The 7,223-nt window shown below is 47.1% G+C and overlaps 1 long non-coding RNA gene across 1 annotated transcript; it reads right to left on the reverse strand.

The window, feature by feature from the left end:
- Window positions 1-4,343: 4,343 nt before the first annotated feature.
- On the reverse strand, window positions 4,344-5,753 carry LOC129865037 (uncharacterized). Its single transcript, XR_008761305.1, has 2 exons — window positions 5,687-5,753; window positions 4,344-4,864 (listed from the first exon to the last, which is right to left on the reverse strand). It is a non-coding gene; the product is annotated as an uncharacterized LOC129865037 (long non-coding RNA).
- Between the last annotated feature and the right edge of the window lie 1,470 nt (window positions 5,754-7,223).

Here is a 7,223-nt window from a genome sequence, read left to right on the forward strand (position 1 = left end):
GCGGAGTGGAGAAGGGCGGCAACAGCAGCGGAAAAAAACCCAGGACTCCTGGACTTGGGAAGAGATTCTAGACGGCAAAGGACCCTGGGCTCAGCCAGGGGAATATCGCCGTCCCAAGGCGGAGTTGGAGGCAGCGAAGGCAGAGAGGCGCTGGTATGAGGAGGCAGCGCGGCGACGCGGTTGGGAGCCCGAGAGTCAGACCCAAACATTTATTGGGGGGGGGGCACACGCGGAGTGTGGCAAAGCTGGGTAGGATACCTGAGCCAACTCCCCGTGCTTACCGTGGAGTGAGAGGGCGTCGTACTGGTCAGACACCGTGTTATGCGGTAAAGCGCACGGTGTCCCCAGTACGCGTGCTTAGCCCAGTGTGGGCTATTCCACCTCGCCGCACTGGTAGGGCTATGTTGGGCATCGAGCCGGGTGCCATGAACATGGCACCAGCCTTACAGATGGTGTCCCCGGTTCGCCAGCATAGCCCAGTGCGGGCTATTCCACCTTGCCGCACTGGCAGGGCTACGGGGAACATTCAACCTGGCAGGGTTGGAGAGGCTTGGTGCTCAAGTGCGCGTGTCCTCCTTCACGGTCCGGTATACCCGGTGCCACCTCCACGTACCAGTCCTCCGGTGGCAGCCCCCCGCACCAGGCTGTCTCTCCGGATTCTCTCTCCAGCTGCTCCCACCTGTCCAGCGTTGTCAGAGCCTTCCTCCTCTCCAGCGCAGCCTGAGTCTGAACTGCCTGCCTTCCCAGCGCTGTCTGAACTGCCTGCCTTCCCAGCGCTGTCTGAACTGCCTGCCTTCCCAGCGCTGTCTGAACTGCCTGCCTTCCCAGCGCTGTCTGAACTGTCTGCCTGCCCAGCGCTGTCCGTCTGTTCCGAGCCGTCAGAGCTTCCCGTCTGTACTGAGCCTTCAGAGCCGTCCAGCCAGGACCAGCCAGAGCCGTCCAGCCAGGACCAGCCAGAGCCGTCCAGCCAGGACCAGCCAGAGCCGTCCAGCCAGGACCAGCCTGAGCCGTCCAGCCAGGAGCTGCCAGAGCCGTCCAGCCAGGAGCCGCCAGAGCCGTCCAGCCAGGAGCCGCCAGAGCCAGCCAGCCAGGAGCCGCCAGAGCCAGCCAGCCAGGAGCCGCCAGAGCCAGCCAGCCAGGAGCCGCCAGAGCCAGCCAGCCAGGATCCGCCAGAGCCAGCCAGCCAGGATCCGCCAGAGCCAGCCAGCCAGGATCCGCCAGAGCCAGCCAGCCAGGACCAGCCAGAGCCGTCCAGCCAGGACCAGCCAGAGCCGTCCAGCCAGGACCAGCCAGAGCCGTCCAGCCAGGACCAGCCTGAGCCGTCCAGCCAGGAGCTGCCAGAGCCGTCCAGCCAGGAGCCGCCAGAGCCGTCCAGCCAGGAGCCGCCAGAGCCAGCCAGCCAGGAGCCGCCAGAGCCAGCCAGCCAGGAGCCGCCAGAGCCAGCCAGCCAGGAGCCGCCAGAGCCAGCCAGCCAGGATCCGCCAGAGCCAGCCAGCCAGGATCCGCCAGAGCCAGCCAGCCAGGATCCGCCAGAGCCAGCCAGCCAGGATCCGCCAGAGCCAGCCAGCCAGGATCCGCCAGAGCCAGCCAGCCAGGATCCGCCAGAGCCAGCCAGCCAGGATTCGCCCCTCAGTCCGGTGCTGTCCCTCAGTCCGGAGCTGCCCCTCAGTCCGGTGCTGCCCTTTGGTATAGTGGGATTGACATGGAGGGTGGCCATTGGGAGGAGGCCACGGAAGCGGGGTTTGACTATTGTGGGGTGGGGACCACGACCAACGCCAGAGCCGCCACCGTGGACAGACGCCCACCCAGACCCTCCCCTAGAGTTTATGCTGGTGCGCCCGGAGTTCGCACCTTAAGGGGGGGGTTATGTCACGTTCCTGACCTGTTTTCCTTTTTCTTGTATTTATTTAGTTGGTCAGGGCGTGAGTTGGGTGGGTTTGTCTATGTTTGATTTTCTATGTTGGGATGTTTGTGTTCGGCCGGGTATGATTCTCAATCAGAGACAGCTGTCAATCGTTGTCCCTGATTGAGAATCATACTTAGGCAGCCTGGGTTTCACGTGTGTTTTGTGGGTGTTTGTTTCCGTGTCTGTGTTTGTTGCACCACACGGTACTGTATCGGTTTATGCACTTCGTTTATTTGTTTTGTAATTCAGTATTCAGTTTCGTTTTAATAAATCATTATGAACACTAACCACTCTGCGTATTGGTCCGATCCGTCTCGCCTCTCCTCGTCCGAGGAGGAAGAATAGGACGATAACCGTAACATCAACTTTCAATATGTTTAGAAAGCATCATTCAGATCACATGTTCCCCATCATCATCATCCTCATTATCATCCCCATCATCATCATCATCATCATCATTATAGTGCACCTATTAAAGTTATTTAAAGTTTTGAAATACCCACAACACCAGTCCAATATGCAAATGTTTTTATTTATTTAACTAGGCAAGACAGTTATGAACAAATTCGCATCAGCCCCCTAGATACAATCCCCATATTATACACCTCACAACCAGATATTGATGTGATCATCTAGCATTATATTAATTATTTTGATGAGCAGGTTACTGACTGTTAGATCTGTGAATGAGACATGATGCTGGGTTCAGGCATTAGACATATCTACATTATGTATAATATACATTTTGTCTGTCATAGATGACATGTTGGAATATCTGTTATTGTACCCTCCCTGAATCCACCATGGAGGTTCAAACCAGTCTACTCCCTCACATCTGGCCCAGTCCAGGGTACTTTAGGCAGTGAAACAGGTCAACTGCTAGACTGGAAGCTGTAAGAGTGAAACTGAGATTTGCATCGACAGGGCTGGTTGGTTCTGCTTGTCCCAGAATAGAGCAGAACTGTCACCAGATGCTCACTCTGTTCCCTCACTCTGTTCCCAGGGGGTTGGAGGTAGGGGGAAAATAATGGAAAAGTGTAGACTACACATTATTGAAAACAATTGCTAAAACATCTAATATAATAAAATCACATTAGGAATTAAACATTATAGATACATTGCATTCTTAAAGTATTCAGACCCTTTACTCTGTACTTTGTTGAAGCACCTTTGGCAGCGATTACAGCTCCGAGTCTTCTTAGGTATGACGCTACAAGCTTGGCACACCTGTGTTTGGAGAATTTCTCCCATTGTTCTCTCCACTCAAGCTCTGTCAGGTTGGATGGGGAGCGTCACTGCACAGCTATTTTCAGGTCTCTCCAGAGATGTTCGATCGGGTTCAAGCTCTGGCTGGCCACTCAAGGACATTCAGAGACTTGTCCCGAAGCCACTCCTGCGTTGTCTTAGCTGGTGGAGTGCTGCAGAGATGGTTGTCCTTCTCCCATCTCCACAGAGGAACTCTGGAGCTTTATCAGAGTGACCATCGGGTTCTTGGTCACCTCCCTGACCAAGGCCTTTCTCCCCCGATTGCTCAGTTTGGATTGGCAGCGAGCTCTAGGAAGAGTCTTGGTGGTTCTAAACTTCTTCCATTTAAGAATGATGGAGGCCACTGTGTTCTTGGGGACCTTCAATGCTGCAGAAATGTTTTAGTACCCTTCCCCAGATCTGTGCCTCGACACAATCCTGTCTCTAACGTAACAAAATGTGGAAAAAGGGAAGCCGTCTGAACACTTTCCGAATGCACTGTATATATGTTATGGAAGGTAACTGTTCAGCAGTGTGAGTTCTATGACGACCCTCCCACTCTGTCTGTCGAATTATTTCCTCTTGTTTTCCTTAATAGGATGTCGGTGGGCGGAGCGGGAGGGTGGTCAGCAAAGTGGGACACACCTGGGCCCGGGTGTGTCCCGGGATAAATACACCTTTTTCCCCATTCATTGAGGAGACTCTCTCCATGCAGACACACTGTTGGATTTGGTTGTGGCATTTTTGTGGACGTTTTGTTTGTTTATTTGTTTGTTTGTTTGTTTGTTTGCTTGGGCACCTTTCAACACCCCTCATTATCACCATCTATGCACGCAACCACTAACTTACACTACTGATTACTGACTGCACACACCATTGTTAATTGTAAATTGTTTACTTTAGTTAATAAATATATTTTTGTTATTCCTTATCTCTACGTTGTCTCCCTTTTTGTTATGGGCTCTGAGCCGGTTCGTGACAGTTCTGAGAGCAGATCTTAGAGGTTTATTATCAAATATCACAAATTATTCTCGCTGGTATTGGTGCTGCAGTAAAACAGGATCATTCATTTGTAGAAATGATTGCAGAGTATTTGTTAAATCAGATGCCCTTTTATATAAATTAGTATGACATGTGCTTCCTATTCATGAGATAGTAATCACTGGAATGATCATTAAAGTAACTCTTATGGTTATATTTCAATTAAAACAAGCTTTATTTGAACTCAGAAGCAAGATGACATTTACATCTTAATCACAAAATACTTCATTCAGCACACAGCACTACTGATATTATTCACTACTATACTTTAACATTCAGCTCTAAAACACTAATGTTTCCTTCACCAGCACCATGTGGGGACTCTAGCCTCCTACAATGGCTTCTCCGGTCACTAGACACTACAGTGACTTTTCCGGAAGGCGGCCGAATCACTGGTGTCGTCATGGGCGACCCTGCAAGTGTACACCTCTCCCTCTTCCCAGCGTGCCTTGCTCAGGGTCAGGGTGCTGCTGCGGCTGTAGTGGCCGCCCTTCTCTTCTTCTGTGGTGGTCAGGACCCCCTCCTTCACCTCCTCCCCATCCACCTCCCAGCTCACCATCGCCCCCTGGGGGGAGTAGTCACTCAGCAGGCAGGCCAGTGTGGCCGAACCCCCAGAGAGCTGCTCAGAGGACGGGGGGAGCAGAGACACTGTGGGTCTGATAGAGGGACCAGCTGGAGGAGAGGAGAGGCAATACACACAGGATAAACAACTACTTACAGTACCAAGGACAACAAAACACTTAACCTATAACGATAAAGGCAAAAATAAACTCAAAAATATTTTTAGACAAAACAATCCATCAGATAAATGTATGTTACATTCATGCTCTTCTGTTTAACCCACCAAGAACAACACAATACTAGGAGGGGGTTTCCTGGAAACAGATGAAGACTAGTCCTAGACTAAAGATTACTTTCAATGAAGATTATCCATTGAGCTTGCTTTTTAGTCCAGGACTAAGCTTGTGTCTGGCAAACCATCCCTAAGTCTACAAAGACATGCAGTAAACAGATTTATATTCAGATTTAATAATCAGATTTACTATTCAAATTGTAAATCTCCATATAAATTTTGTCAAATCCACCCTGAGACGCAAGTCAAAATGACCTCAAAATACTATTTAAAACTCTAGATGAGGTTCCCCTTTAAACCATGTCAGTATTAACATCTACTATGAATACAATACAAAGTGTTGTTTTTATCATAGAAATAGTAGTTGCTACATCTCGACAGAACAATGAGCTGATATGCAATACTGTATATCAAAATGTCCTCTTTTTAAATCACATGTTAGAATATAAACTTGGTGGTACGTGAACAATTCTCTCACTTTGGTGACTCTGCCATTTACCAATCTACCTATCTGTCCCCAGTAATCTCTAAAAAGATATAGCCTTTAAATATTTATTCTGGAGAAGATGATAACTTCTCAGAACGTTGTTCATAGTATGATTACATTTTGTTTAAATGAGAGAAGACAAAAATGGACTTACTTTTCAGCACTAGTTTTGTGCCGCTTCCAAAAGTCTCCCACAGTGATTCATAATGGTGAAGTCACCGTACAAAAACCTCCATCACACAAGAGTGGGCAGGCACCTTGACACACAGAGCACTCTCAGTCCCACCCTGAATACTGAAGTGCTAGTATAATACAATAATGGCAAATCTTCAAAATCTGACTTATACGTATAGACAGACAGCAATTTCTGATAACCAACTGTCAACTGTCTTGTTATTGTGTCAGAAAACTATATACCACGTTAATCAGGGAATATACTTGCCATTACAACAGATAAAAGATTTTTGACCAGTTTCATTGTTACTGAGATTTGCCTTTGCAGGGCAGAATTGGGACGGATAATTCTGAAGTACTAGTAGAATAGAATAGGGACTGATAGTACTGATGTCACGCCCTGGCCTTAGTATTCTTTGTTTTCTTTATTATTTTAGTTAGGTCAGGGTGTGACATGGGGAATGTTTGTGTTTTGTCGGTTTTGGGTGATTATATGGTAAAGGGGGTGTTGGGTGTATTGTATGGGTTTGTGTGTAGTGCATGTGTCTAGCGTTGTCTATGTTGGTTTAGTTGTTTAGGAGAGTCTATGGTTGCCTGAATGAGTTCCCAATTAGAGACAGCTGATTTCTGTTGTCTCTGATTGGGAGCCATATTTAGGGTAGCCATAGGCTTTCATGTGATGTGGGTAATTGTCTATGTAGAACGTTTGTAGCCTGTGTGTGTATGTGCACAACGTTATTTAGCTTCACGATCGTTTTCTTGTTTTGTTTAGTGTTTAAGTGTTTTTGTTTCGTTTGCCTTCTTCGTTAAAAATAAAAGAAGATGGCTTATTTTCCTAAAGCTGCGTTTTGGTCCATCAATCCTCCACACGATCGTGACAACTGAAGTACTAGTATAATACAATAGAGACTGTTAGTACTGAAGTACGAGTATAATACAATAGAGACTGATAGTACTAAACTACTAATATAATAAAATAGGGACTGATTGTACTGAAGTATGAGTATAATACAATAGGGACTGATTGTACTGAAGTACTAGAATAATACCATAGGGACTGATAGTTCTGGGTTATGAGTATAAATCACTGACACTTAGATAATTACATTTTGCTCTTAGATCACATTTACAGCATACGTTATTTAAAACACAATGAAATATTCTGCATAATCTGTATGTAGTTATATAGCTAACAGTTATGAATGTAGGTACTAGCAGTAAGACTATTTACATATGACAGTTTGCATTGGCAGCACATGCTTGAGTGCTCTGGGAGTATTTATAGCCCTGTGAGTTTAACACTTCATGACTGAGAGCTATCCTTCATGACAACAGAACCCACAACAACCATGACTTTTATCACCATCTTCATCTGGACACTTGCCCTCTGTCTCCAAGGTAATATATTTTACAGAAAATTACCCTGACTGTAGTTACCTAACCTTATTAAAGTAAATACCATTATGTTATTGTAAAGTCATTATTTTGTAAAGCAATGAGCAAATTAATGCACGATT

The sequence above is a fragment of the Salvelinus fontinalis genome, chromosome 11 (genome assembly GCF_029448725.1).
Source record: "Salvelinus fontinalis isolate EN_2023a chromosome 11, ASM2944872v1, whole genome shotgun sequence".
Lineage (NCBI taxonomy): Eukaryota > Metazoa > Chordata > Actinopteri > Salmoniformes > Salmonidae > Salvelinus > Salvelinus fontinalis.